The 14931-nt window shown below is 41.0% G+C and overlaps 1 protein-coding gene across 1 annotated transcript in view; it reads right to left on the bottom strand.

Moving 5' to 3' along the window:
• Positions 1-323: 323 nt before the first annotated feature.
• The window catches only part of LOC124226386 (NK1 transcription factor-related protein 1-like), an 18894-nt gene continuing 4286 nt past the window's right edge, over positions 324-14931 (bottom strand). Inside the window, exons 3-5 of the mRNA XM_046639653.1 lie at positions 6534-6632; positions 1551-1623; positions 324-418 (exon numbers count right to left, since the gene is read on the bottom strand). The gene's annotated coding sequence lies outside the window, so the exon portion shown is untranslated. The remainder of the gene's footprint in view (positions 419-1550; positions 1624-6533; positions 6633-14931) is intronic.

The following is a 14931-nucleotide window of genomic DNA, read 5'->3' as shown; positions in this document are numbered from 1 at the left end:
TCTGCTCTAAACCCTGCCCTGTTTCCTTACCCTAGGGAGGGGGGCTAAACTCTAGGATCCCTACTTTTATCCTTCTTGACAAAGACTGAAAGCAGGTGCAGCCCATCCCATGCCCCTTCCTCCTGGCACTGCTCAGATCTTCTCATCACAGGCATCCTTTCAAGCAGGAAATACTGTTAGATCGTATCAGCCCTAGGAGAGAAAAATCTGCCAACAATAGGAGGAATGGACCAGCAAACTTGTCAAAGGCACAGAACTTGTCCTATTCATCTTCACATTTCCAGAGCTACCAATGATGCCTCGCAGTCACAGGTGTTCAGTAAATATTGGTTGCACTGAACTTGGACTCCTCTTCTTTTCTTCCCCCTCCCAACTTCATCCTCAGGATCCGTGGTCCCATTGTGGGTTTCTTATGAAGCTGCCATAAAAAATATTTTACTTATAATGCCTAGCATGTGATTCGTTCCAGATTAACAAAATTTCCAAAATTTAGATGCCTTAGCTTCAAAAATATTTTTTAGAAGTAAGGTACAGTGTGCAATTTGGGATATAAGGTATGGTAAGAAATAAGTGACTTTTAAAACTATATATAATAGTCAAAAACTGGCAATTACTAAAATGCCCTTCAATAGTTGAATGGATAAATAAATTGTGGTATATTGATGCAATGGAGTACTACACAGCAACAAAAATGAACAGTCTACAGCTATAAACAAAAATATCAGTGAGTCTCACAAATATTCAGAGAACGAAGCCAGATACAAAAGATTGTACTGTATGAGTTCTTATACATAACGTACAAAACAGGCTAAATTAATTTATGCTATTAGGAGTCATAACAGTGGTTACCCTAGAGGCTGTGATTCTCAAACGGGCATACTTTGGTCACCAGGGGATATTTGGCAATGTCTAGAGAGATGTTTTTGGTTGTCACACTGGGATAAAGGTTGCTTCTGGAAGCTAGTGGGTAGAGGCCAGGGATGCTGCTGAGGGGGACAGCCCCCCACAGCAAAGAATTCTCCAGCCCAAAACATCAATAGTGCTGCGGTAAAGAAGCCCTATCCTAGAGGGGTAGTGACTGAAAGTGGGCACAAGAAAGCTTCTGGGGCCCGGTAACATTCTGTTTCTTATCTGCATGCTAATTACACAAACATGCTCAGATGGAAAATTCATCATGATATACACATGTGGTGTGTGTACTTTTATATACGTACATTGCCCTTTAACAAAAAGCTTAAAAAATGTTAAAAAGCTACCTCTGCCTTAGAAAAACTTTATTTAATAAAAATACGTCCTAGGACTCAATTAAAGGATATATTAAGCAGCTATCAGCTTACATTGACCAAAGTCATCTAGACTTAGTAGAAAACAGAAAAAAAGTAACATGTTGTAGAAAATCCTAAATGTTTAATGACAAAACACAACATATACATATTTCACTTATCAAATCTTGTACTGACTATCAGGACTTAGGATGCACTTTAAAATGGCAATGAAACTTCAAAAAAAGCATCATGCACTAATAAAAAATGCATGAATGTTTTATTTACCAGAAAATCCTGGTTGATCTGTAGATAGGAATCTGGCCAAGTCGCTTAGAATCAGAATTTGTTTTGTCAGCATCTGCAGAAACCAAAGAAGAAAACAGCTACTTAAAAAAATGCTTCAGTGCCATCCACAGCCTCTGGCTGACACCTTTCTCTTCAGCCTGCACATCTGCAGCATCTCCTGCTCTGGGATTGTTGGTCCATAAACTGACCCCCATACAAAGAGGGCAAGGAGAGACCTAAGAAAGAGGCAGACCGCTCCAGATTGGTAGGTGGCAGGCTGAACAAGCAAGGGAACTTACTTAAAAGGCTTGTCTTGGGTGTCACAAGATGAGTAGATCTCCACACCTACCCGCTAGGATCTTAACTGGGTTCAGTGACATATTCAACCCAGACGGTCTCAACAACAACTGTGTTGAGTCTGTGTCCTTAAAACAGCTCCTAGAGTGGGAACGGTGGGCAGAACTTCCCTTCCAAGGAGAGGGGAGTGTGTGAGGAACCTCTGACTGCCCGGGTCCAGCTTGCGGCTCATCTGCTGGTCATCCTCTCAATGACCTCTTCCAACAGTGATGAGTCCTTTGTTCCATGAAATTTACAAGGTTTTTCACAGCATGAATTGTCCTTGACAGAGTATTTTGAATGGAAAAGTCTATTGTGGTCATCCGTCTGTGTCTGACATATGTGTGTTAGGTGTGTTGAGGGCATATAACTTGTCTTTTTAGTTTACAGGCCTCCAGCCAAGGGAAACCTCATGTGGCAGGATGTAGGTCCCCAAATCATGAACTCCAATCCTGACGGAAGGAGACTTGGGAGGAGGTAAGTGTATTTTGCATGTAGAAGGGACATGAATAATTGTGGCCAGAAGATGGACTATGGAAGATTATTTACAAAAACAGCTATAATTATTTTCTTCCCTATATCTAGACTCCATGCAATGTGACTTTGTAGCTCGTCCCATATGAGATGGAGACTATTTCCCCACTGCTTTAAATCTGGACTGGCCTTAAGATTTGTTTTAACTAATAGAATGTGGGGAAAGTGAGGCCATCGGAGTTCAGAGCCTGGTCCTCAAGAGGCCTTACACACTCCTGCTCACCTTCTTGGAACCATGCCCCTGCCATGTAATAAGCCTGGGCCAGTTTACTGGACAAATTAGAGACCACATGGAACAGAGACAAGCCATCCCAGGTGAGGCCATCCTAGACCAAGCAGTCCTGGCTAATTCAGCGGCTGCCCCCAGAGGTGGAAGTGAGTCCAGCCAAGACCAGTAAAACCACTCAGCTGAGGCCAGCTCAAACTGGCAGCCCACAAAGTCATGAACTAAACAATTTGGATCAATTTCTTATGTAGCACCCACCTCTGTTCTCAGAAAGATGACTCTAAGCAGCTCTGGCATTTATTGGGTTTGTGTCAAGTCCAGTTTTATTGATAGCCCCTCTTTCTCAATAGTTGAGTGAAAGTTCCTAAACTGAATACAGTGAGTTAGTTCAAGTAGCCTAGCCCTGTCACTGTGGCGAGGAGTTTGAATGCTTAGTGGCCGAACTTAGGTCCTTTCCAGAAGCTGGGGTGATGGGATGGACTGTGAGAAAGCGATGATTCCCAAAAGGCAAAAGATAATAGATACCTAAGGTACAGTATGCTCTGTATCTCATTGCCTCTAATGTGAGAATTCAGGTGCTGTGATGTTTCCGACTGGTTGGTCATTCACTGCCTTGTAGATTCTGTCATCACCACAAACACCAGAGTAAATCATTCATTCATTATTCTACTTGCATGATTTGAAACATGGAAGATCACTAGAAGAAAGAGTACATTTAGAAAAACTTTTATATTTTGGACACTTCAGTGTCTGGATTTCTGGATAACTTATTTTCTACTGTATTTTATCCTTGAAGCATACCAGGGCTCCTTTGTCCTGAAAAATGAAGGAAGGATGAGTCGGCCAATTTTATGCCCCAATATGTTACAGAATGACACACATTGTAGCAAATACTCCAGTCTTTATGGAAAGTAGAAGGACACTAAGCAAAAATGAAGAAAGAGATGTCTTTAATGCTTGAATAATAAGTATAGAGAGAATTGACAGATAATGGACAAAAGAATATGATTTCCTTTAATCTTCCTAAATAAGCTCTGTCTTCTAGCCTTTTGATTTTCTCTGGCTGACTTGTGGATGTGCTTGACTTGGATTCATTTACCCTCAAAAATAACGAAGACTAAGAGGCAGACATGGTATATGAGTGGGAAATCCAGTGGAAAGAATTGATAGGGCTTAATAGTCTTTCTGTAGATGAAGATTGAATGGGTTCCTTCTGTTAAAATGCTAGTTTTGTGATGGGTGATTCACCAAATCATCTCAGTGAGTAAACCACTCAGGAATCAAGAAATAAATTATAAAACAGCCATAGGATGGACAAATTAGCAGCTGTTAAAATAGTGTTTCTAAGGAATATTAATTGACATGTGAAAATGTACATAACATTTGGCCACGTGAAAAATATTTCTAGAAGGGGATTATGTCATCACTGTCGTAATATGTATATTATATATAACATAATATTACCAGTGGGGTCTCTAAAGACATAATTTGAGTGCATTTCTCCTTTTAATGCTTCTTTATGTTTTACAGGCTCTCAGTGTTAGACTGTGTTACTTTTGTAATTATAAAATATAAAAATAAAAATGCAAAATGTGCCAGCTAACTATTGTAGTACCATATAGAAAGTCATGCTGACAAAACATTGAAACCAGAAAAAAATGATTCCCTGGCTCGTCAAGATGCCTCCCTCTTGTATGAATTTTGAAAGCAGCATTGTAGTCTGATGGTGATATTCTTTCGAGAGCTGAGAGATCTAAGCTAAATTAAATTACTGACCTCGACAGAATACACCCTAGCAGACAGACCCCGTTCTAGGTATTTTACATGCTTTACCTCATGTCACACCATAACATCCTATGAGGTACTTATTACTATGATCATTTTACACATGAGAAAATTGAGGCATGGAGATTTTAAGCTAAGATGTGGTAGGGTCAGACTCCAGAGTTCTTGCTCTTGACGACTATTCTACGGTTCTCTCCTATCTTGCGACAGAGGACATTCCAGGTATTATTCCTCTAAAAAGGAAGGATGTCTCAGAGGGAAAAGCAGAACTGTGAATGCAGAGGCCAAGTAGCCATAAGTAGGCCTTGACCTCCTTCTCTTTGTCTAGTCATGGAGGAATTCACCTTGAGTTTTGAGGACAGCATCTACCATGGAGAAGCTGAAGGAGGATGTGGGAAAGAAGAGACTTCAGCACAATCTCTGCCTTATGGGGTCCCTTTTGTAAGGGTTGGGATACAATTCAGGCGACCAAACTATATCTCAGGTCATGCTGCCCATTAGATATTGGTTGTGTGCTAAAAATAAAGGGCTCCTGCTTTCACAAGCTGGAGGATCACTGGATTAGGAAAAGTTGGAGGTCTGTTGCAGGACTTCTCAGAGCCTTCATTATGCTCATGTACGTTTTAGTATCTATGAAGCAGATATAGTGTGCACCATTTCCTAACTCTGTGCAGTCACAAAACATCTTTTTTTCAAGGATCATCTACTAATATCTCCCCAAGTTAATGTTCTGTGGAACAAAATTTGGGAAATACTGATCTCAAGTAATGGACTCTCTATATTATTTCCATTTTCCCCTAGTCTTCAGTGATTTTTTTTTTAACATCCCAACCTTATCTCAAGTGTCCTCTGGAGACACAAAAAAGAATTTGTATCCCTGTTTGGATATGTTCATTAGAGGAATGGTGGCAACCTACTGAGTTTAACATGGTGGAGGCAGCCATAAGCCCCTAGGGGAAATGTATCTTGCTGACAAAGTAGGAACAGTGTCTAAAACTTCACCCAGTCCACCAGGAGCTCTCTCTCCTGTACAGTAAACCTGGGGAGGATTATTGTTAATGCAGCAGTGTTTCCTTCCAGTAATATTAGTTGAGCTTGGTCTATTGCACTGCAGGACTTCCTATATGATATACACAGTTACCAGATAAGCATGTGGAAGAGCTCATCATCAGTGAGTTAATTCAAAAACGTGTGGCCATGGCATGGGCTACACTCTGATTTTTAACATGGCAAAGAAATGAGAGACCTTCGAATAACTCAAAAGTCAGTGCAGACAGCCCCTCCCAGAACCTTCCTTCCTGCACACGCTCATCTTCAAAAATACGTAGAGTATATATTTGGTTGAAGTGTAAGGTCATAAATGGAAAGAAGTTGAAAATCCATGTAAGGAGGAGAATGCCAGCTAAATTACTAGGAGCATCACTGTACTTGCTGATATAATTAACTGACAAATATTCAAAAATATTTCTGTGAATGCTGTGAAACTGCAACTACAGCTTGTTTTCAGAATGGGGGAGAGTGAACAAGAATAGTGAAGGACAAGCATAGAAAATCACTAAAATGAATTGTTAGATGACCTCGGATTTACAACCTATTTCATTCAGTGAGTGAGGTCATCTTAGATCATCCAGTCATCAGCCAACTCACTTCCTGAATGAGCCCAGCAAGGTCTGCCAAGCCAGCCCAACTCCAAAGAACCACCAGCTAACCCATAGAATGATGAGCTAAATAAATGCTTATTATTTTAAGTTGCTGTATTTTAAGGTGTTACACAGTAAAACCTAACTAATGCAGTGTTCTTGGCATGGTGAGAATGTGTGGTCTTTCCCTTGATAACCTGACCCCACTCTCTCTCTTAAAGTCTTGACAGAGCCTCTGAATTTCAGACAAGTCCCACATCGGGTTCCTTGGAAAACCACTTGACATCCTCTGTAACAGTATATCCCAGTTCCTCCCAACAGTGACCCCTGCAGGCTTGCTGGCTCTCCATTCTCAGTACCTTCCACATTCTTCCACAGGGAGTATATAGGGGTTTCTGGATTCCTTCTTTGCTGTATAAGAGCCAAAAGAGTATCAGGCAGCCATCTCCTGTTCTTTCTCACCTTAAATCTGCCACAATTCCATTCCTATTTGGCAGCAGTTGCTCTATGTTGCCAGATGGGAGCCACAAGAGGCTGCCTCCTTCCAGAATTCCAGATGGGCTGTGGAAATAAATGAAGACCATGCATATAAGAAAGCCACCACCACTTGTGTTTGGTAGAGTCAAAGGCAGGCAGGGGAGTAGGAAAGCTTTATAATAAAAGAAAAAAGGAAGGCCTTAGGTATGCTCCGATGGGGGTTGTTGGCATAGGAAATCCAAATGCAGGCTAACTAGAAGTGGAGCATCTTATGCAATTGGTTTGGAAAGCACATTTGGCGTTCTCTGATTGGTCCTGAGTTGGAAGCTGGGGCAAAAAATAGAAAAGTTGGCAATTATTAACAAAGCGCTAACTGTTCTGGGCCAATTGCTAGAGAGGTTGTGCTTTTACGTCCTGAACTGGTTGCTGCAGAGGTTGCGAGTCAGCATTCTATTGTCATATATGGGCTGGCCTCTGTCCATCTGTATATTCAGTCTCTTAGTCCCTTTCTCGGTCATCCTTCCACTTGCAAGAGGTTGACCAATTCAGGAAAGCCTACAGCTCCAGATCTTCACTGTTGGGGGATTGTTCAGTTGTCTCCATGGTCAACCGTATTGCAAGATCATCTTGAGCTTTTTGTTGTTGTATCATCACAGTGATTATCTGTTAAGATAATCAGAGAGGCTGAGCAGTAGGATTTAAGATTCTGGATAAAATTCAAGGGACCAGCATGATGACCACTGACAAAAACAAGAATAATTAATAGTCCCTATAAGATGCCTCAGAACCAGGAACCCCAACTGCCCAACCCAGGCCAAGTAAATGAATCCCATTGGCCACGAGGAACAACCTTAAAAAGCCAAACAGTTTTTTCCTTAATGCAATGTATTGTCTGTTCTACGTTGCCTGTCTCATTAATCTAAGTACAGCAAGAAGTGTTCGCAATGGCACAGACACCACTATGGCCAGCCAACAAGAAATCTAGAGCAAAGCAATTGTCCATCACTAATTGTGCCAATGAGTTAACATTGGTCTGTACTTCATCTAGGGTGGAGATGGTATTACTAATAACTTCTGCCAAAGTTAATACATTTCTTATAGTACTTTCTACTTGAATGATTCCCACCATTGGGAAACTGCTCTGATTATTCACATAAACAATTAGTCAGTAATTTCCCCAGTTGGAGGGCTTGAGTAATCAAGGGTAGGCTCATTTGGGAAATTGCATCTGAATTTGAATTTCCTAGGTTGGTGATTTCTAGAATTAGGATCTCTGTGTATAAATAAGTCTTAGAATATTATTCCTAAAGTGTATGAGATTAAGTCTGGGGTGAACAAGACCAAGCATCCTGGCTGCAAAAGAAGCAGCATCCAGTAGGGGGCACATGAAGATCTAGGAGAAAAAGAGTTGTTGACAACAGGAGGTCAGAAGAAAGGCCTTACATTAGCCAAGTTACATATTTGGATCTCTATTAGTCTCTTCCAGGTGGCAAGTAATGGGCCTATCACCCCATGAAGGTTGTTGAATTCAAACATAGAACCAATTGTAATATTGGTTCTTTCTCTGGCAAAGAAGGGTGCTACCAAATTTACATGTTGATTTATTTAAGGTCATTTGTTTATGCAGATGCAAATGCCATTGGATGTAATTCTCTATGATCTTGCTTGATAAGACCCGAGTCGTCCAGAGGTTTCATCATGATGATCTGTGATGGATGCAATATACAGCAATCAGTAATCTTCAGGGCAGTGGCTACTGTTTGGGATAATCTCAGAATGGCATTAGAAAGAGTGTGTTCTGACCTAACAATTATGATAAACAGGAAAGAAAAGAGAAAAAGGGCCATAATGGGTGGACAATAACCAGGGGTCTATAAAAAATGAGAAGAAGAATGGTTATAAGCAAGTAGATGAATAACAAAACAAGAATTAGTCAGAGTCTTAGTCCCATGTCTTAGGTAGCAGCTGTCGATTATCCTCAGTCATCTGCATATTCCAAAGATCTTGGGTCAGCTGTCTACTTCGAAACATTGGTTGATACTAGAGGATCTCTGAGAATCCTAAATTTGAGGTTCCTTATTGGAGTAGCTTGTCAACTGTGTGGAATTCTTTATTGTTTCTGTAGTTGTGAAACATGAACCCATAGATACTTCCTGGAGTTTCACTGCTCTATGTGTTGTTAACAGTACCTGATAAAGTCCCTTTCAAAGAAGTTCAGGAGTAGTATTTCTCCAATGTCTCTTCCAGTAGATGAAATCTGCTGGTTTAAGATCATGAGGAGGCCGAGGCTGTTTAGGAAGATGTGGTGAGAAGGCACCTTTAATCTGTTAATGATAGGACTGAGTACGAGTCCCCTGCAATATTTTGCCATCTCTGCATACAGCAGGGTAGAACATCAGAGATGAAATTCCTAAATGCATGGGTCTTCCAGTTACCAATTCAAACCCAAAATGTTTTGGGTATGCTTTTGGTAGACTTTGCCCTAATTTGGGGGCCTTCTTTGACTCTCGGGTTTATTGTAAAAAGAGGGACTCTGTAGATACCTTTCTGGATCAAGTCAATCAGTTTTTTGGCATCTGAGGCTTTGACCAACATGTGTACAAGTTAATGCAGTTCAGGTAACCCTGGGACGAATGCACCCAAAAGAAGTCTAAATTCTATGAATAGTAGCTGGTCTTGTCTGGGTTAGGGAAAATCTGAATTATAACTGTTAATTCAGCTTGTGTCCAAGGCATACCTGATTCATGGGAGGGATGGAATTTTAGAAGCAACTGGCATTTTGGGGTCTTAGGAGAGTCCCTAAGAAAAGGTAGGGGATCTGGACGAGGGAAAGAAGAGGAAGGAGTTGATGGACATGTGGAAGGAGAGAGATCAGAAGGATAAGGGTGCAGAGATAGAGCTTAATATTGAGGCCAAAGGGGAGGATTCACTCAGGAAATGAGTCTAGTTTGTCATGGCTTAAGTTTGTCAGATTGCTTATTAGATTTGGCCAAAGAATCTTCTAGTGAAGTCATTTTTTAGTCAGAATTTCATATGAAGTCCTCCGCAAACCAATAAAAAAACGCTGCCCGTTAAATCTGGAAAACCTTAGCCCCTTTCTTTTCTAAGGCACCTCTCAAATGAACAATTTTGTTCAAGCCAAATGTTCCCAGAGTGGCTACTGAAGATCCAAATCATCATTGGTGAAGTTTGCTATTTAGAGCCATGGATGCGAGGATTAGGGTTGAATGAGAGTTCAAGTAGAAAGGAGGAGTTTCTCCTGGGGGAGGAGGAGAGGACTTAGACCAGATGGTCCCTTGAGAGCAGGCAACAGTGAGTCGAAAGGGATGCTCGTGCACTGGTATCTCGGACCTCCAACCTGAGGGTTGGCTGCCTCTGAACACAGACTGACAGTTGGAACCTCCAGGCAGGCAGAAAATCAAAGAGAACGTTCACCAAAGAGAACAGTCTCTCTAGACAAAAGCCAATTTCTCAGAAGAAAACAAAATTGTGACGGAAGGAGAACCTCACCCAGTTTTATTGGTTACTTGGCAAAACTTGACCAAAGGGACTCTGGTTTGCTGGGAACCACAAACTCAGGCTGATAGGCCCGATGCCTGTGTTCTAACTGGTGATCCTTTTTCATATGACAAATGCTTTAGACAGCATGATGCAAAGCAGAAGCATAAAAGGTAGAAAAATGAGTTGAAAAAGAACAACCCGATTCCACCAAGGATGCCAAACAAATGGGAACCAATAACAAAACCCAGGTACTAAACTGAGCATAAATGGCAGAGGAATTCAACACAGAGAGTGGAGTTCAGAGCCAGGGCTGACTCGCAATTTTGGTGAGAACTTGACAAGCCAGGGGCAGCGAGGCACAAGGGGCCTCTGTGGGTACGGCGCCTGGATGAAGGCTGGGGTCCACAGTGGCGGGCAGTGAAGCCTGTCTAGATGGGACCTCTAGGAAAACTCTGGAAATAAATGAAGATCACCCAAATGGGAACAAACAGAAGCTTTTTATTCAGAGCTTGAGTTTGGCAGAGACTCAAGGTCAGGCAGGGGAGCAGGAAAGCTCTATCATGAGAAAAAGGGGAGGCTTCAGGCATGCCCTGACTGGAGGCTGGTGGCATGGGGAACCTGGAGGCAGGTTAACTGGAAGCGGGGGCATCCTATGTGAATGGTTTGGGAGCATATTTGGCTTTCTCTGGTTGGCCCTAAATGGAAGCAGGGGCAAAAAAATAGGGAAGCTGATAGCCATTGACCAAGTCCTGATCACTGAGGGCCAATTGTTGCAGAGGTTGTGGTTTGGCTTCCCTGGCTGGCTGCTGGAGAGGTCATGGGTCAGAGTCCTATCGTCATGTATGATCTGGTTATTGTCCATTTGTATACTTTGCTTCTTAGGGGCTTAATTCTACCAGCCCCTTCTGTATTCAGGGTCTACCTCAAATGCTATATTGTTTCCATCTTTTTACCAGAATTTCCTATTCTGGGTTTCCTGGGGACCAAGAAAGAGTCAGTCCTGGCTCCTTGGCAGAACCAAACAGTGTCTTTCCAGGGTATGCACATTTCTTCCAAATTATCCTCTTGCTCTTCTGGAAGAGAGGGTGCTTTTTTTTCTTTATTACTATAGAGTAGAAGCTTCCCCTACATTATAACCCCCCTTTTTCCCCACCCTTAGATTTCTACGTTCCAGGTAGGATCCACTTTTCTGTCTCCTGGAGCCATATGCCTCTTGGCTCTGCCTTAAAGGTAGTGGTGGTGGTGGTGGTGGCAGTGGATGAGGAATTGCTGAGAGAAGAAATAGCCTCAATGTACTGGTAATATCATTGCAACTGGCAGAGAGATTCTTCACTTCTCAAAAGAACTTTAAAACACATGAAAATTCAGATCACTTGATTAAAAAAATTCAGTGTGAATATTCAGTGTGCATGGAAGCCTCTGACCAACTTCGAACTGTAAATACTGGTGGGTGAGCATTTTCTCTAGCAACTTCATTCTTCCAGTAAATCTTTACTGAGCACTTCCTTTGTGCTAGCCTCTTTCCAAGGCACTTGGAGATATCAGTGAACAAAACAGAGAGCTCTGCTCTCATGCAGCTTACATTCTAGTGGGGGAAGACAAACAATAAATAGAAAACAGAATAAGAAAGTTCATAGTGTGTTAAAGGGTGGCAGGCACAGTGGAATAAAGACAATGTAGAGAAAGGTAGGGAGGATGGGGCACTGAGGGAAAGATGGCAGGTCCACCTGTCTCCTTTGGTGATGCCTGACTTTGCCATTTCAATAGCAACCTTATTGTTAAGCTTCACTGAAGAAGATCATGACAATTAAGCCATCCCTCAGGGTTTGACGGTTGTTAGGAAAGGAGATGCACACACACACGGGGCCTTTGCTAAATTTCCGGGTACTCTTGCTAATTTTATTATTTTATTAGCTCCTCAGCACAGGCTGAGTCAGCTGCCACGGATCTCAAGTGGTTCAGGATTCAGAGAAGCATTGTATCTGATGTGGCTACAGAGGTTATTAACCAAGTCTGGACTTTATTGGAGGGACCTGATTTACAGTAAGAAAAATCATAAGAGGAAAGAGTTACAAACCAAGACTCTGTAAGTCAGCAATCACCTATACTCCTGTAAAATAATATTATTATTACCAGTATCTCTCGGCACATCAGGATCCCTTATTGGATACCCTGGTCAATGAATGACATTTTGTTATTACTTCTGCATTGTCCTTCTGAGATAGAATCAACCTTACTAAAGAAAGCAGCAAAGCTTTTCAAAAGCCACTATTTAGTAGGGAATGAATAGCTGTATAATAAATTATTAATTGTTCTAAAAAAATGCCTCAGAAAAAAACACCTACCAGAAACAATAAATTCTTTTCTCTGCATTTCTATTTCTATTTGGTCCATTATGATCTGCTTCACCCACTCAGGATACACATATGGTTACCTATCTTTTGTTTTTCTAACTAATCACTGCAGAAGAGCAGAAAATCCAGGATTTCCATTTTGAAGACTCCCACTCCCCTTGAGTTGTCCAAAAACATGATTCACCTAGTCCAATGGGGTCCATCCTGTTTCCTCACACAGCAAGCAGAATGGACTGGACATGTATTGTGGTCCTCTGCTCTCTTGCTGTCTCATCGTGGGGCTATTGATGACTGGTCCTGTATGATTTGTTTGTACAAGCTTTTGTGTGAACGTAAATTTTCATTCCTCTAGGATAAATTCCCAAGGTGAAATGGGTGGGTTGTGTGGTAGGTGTGATTTTAGTTTTAAAAGAAATAGCCAAACTATTTCCCAGAGTGGTTGCACCATTTTACATTTCTGCCAGCAATCCATAAGTGATAAGTTTCTCTGTCTCCTCGCCAGCATTTGGTGTTGTCACTATTTTTTATCTTACCCATTCTGAAAGGTATGGACTGATCTTTCACTATAATTCTAATTTACACCTCCCTGATGGCTAATGATGTTGAGCATCTTTTCCTGTGCTTATTTGACCCAGCTGTATATACCCTCCAATGAAATATCTCTTCTTATCTTTTGCCCATTTTCTGCTTGGATTGTTTGGGGGTTTTTACTGTTGAATATTGAAAGATTTTTTATATATTCTAGATCAAGTCCACTGTCAGATATATTATTTGAAAATATTTTTTCTGAGTATATCATTTGTCTTTTCATCCTCTTAATAGGGTCTTTCACAGAACAAATGTTTTTTTTTTTTAATTGTGATGAGGTCTAATTTATCAATTTTTCCTTTCAACCACTTACTTTTCATTCAACAAATAATTATTGCATCTCTACAATTTATCAAGATAATATTCCAGACAAGAATCAAAGATGTGACATGGTCCCAACTTCAAGGCATTTCCAGTCTATTTTGGGAGATTGGAGATATACCCAAATAACTAATATTCCATAACAAGGTTAAGTGGCATGGAAGAGGCAAAAATGCACTTTTTTTGAAAATCAGATATCGTATTTTGACTGACAGTGAAGAAGTGAGTGAAAGTTTCACCATTTCTGTGCCAGAGAATGCCACAAAACAGCATAGAAACTTCCTTTATAAACTCACTTTTTTTGCAGGTTAAAAATGATAATTTTTAGATAACTAACATATATAAATCTCATTACCTGCAAAGCAATTTCACATACACTGTATCAATTAATAGCAATCTTGCAGGGCAGTGGAGAGGATAACACCATATTTTATATTTAGGGTAGCTAGGATTCAGTGAAGTTAAGTAACTTGCCCAAAGTCACACAGCTAGGAAGTTGTAAGGTCAGACTGGCACCCCAGTCTTGTGATTAATGCTTTTCTAATTCTACCCAGAATCCTCTCAGGACATATCCTTTCCTTGCCAGTATAAACTCATCAATCTTCTGGCTAAGAAATGGACTGTCTGATTCATGTTTTAAAAGAAGACATGATACATTTCCTTGAGTGCACGAAAGTCAATGAGCTCTTCTTGGTAAAGGAAGAATCCATTAAAACTCTTACAGTGGTCAAAATCATGCAGAAAATGGAAAAACAAGCACTTCCTGTGAATCATGAGGGGCAAAAGAAGGGATGCATATTGCTGAAACTCAGTAAAATTTTCTGGATGACAGCTCAGGATGGAGTAATCAAAGAGGTAGCATTTTAAGTCCTCTTTTTGCAGGCTCATTGTGACCCAAATCATCTTCAAATGCCAAACCTTTCACGGGGAAAGTTAAAAAAAAATCAATCATAGTTCTGGTGAAGAATTGAAGTTTTGTCTGTTTCTGACCTAAAGGACAACAAATAGGGAACTGGGGCTCTTTCTCATTCATAATGTCTCTAGATTTCCATCTGTACTTTCTTCCTGTCTTATTTGTGACTTTGCCCAAATCATTTAACTATTCTATATTTATGTGTCTTTCCTTTAAAATGTTTCTATCTTAGGGAAGATGTTAGAACCTTCATTCTGAAAGAGCCTGTAAAGAGGTGAATTTATATATTAGCTCAGTTTTGCAAACACTTGCGTGGCGTCAAATAACCTTTGAACCCAGCCCCCATTCTTGTCATGATGCAGCCACTGTGGAGAGTAATCATTTCACATGCTACATTCAAGCCTTTACAGTGTTGGCCTAGGATCCAGCTACAGAAGCTGAAGTCTTTACAATGTCTGGACATAAATGAACAAGAGTGTTTACATGTGGCTTGTCGTTGACCAGTCTAGGAGGCACATGCAGAAAGGCACTGGTGAGCTACCTGCCAGCTCTACCACTGTGCTCATCTCACTGTCCTTGCTCACCCACAAACAATCACAATACCCAAGTCCTAGACTGCTCAAGGGGGGAGACTCCAGACTGAAGCAGGGCAAATGAGAGTTCTTAGACAGCTTAATGTGCACTCTGGGAAAGAGAAGACTCACCT

Source organism: Equus quagga, chromosome 1 (genome assembly GCF_021613505.1).
Source record: "Equus quagga isolate Etosha38 chromosome 1, UCLA_HA_Equagga_1.0, whole genome shotgun sequence".
NCBI lineage: Eukaryota > Metazoa > Chordata > Mammalia > Perissodactyla > Equidae > Equus > Equus quagga.
This window is presented reverse-complemented; position numbering and strand designations above follow the sequence as displayed.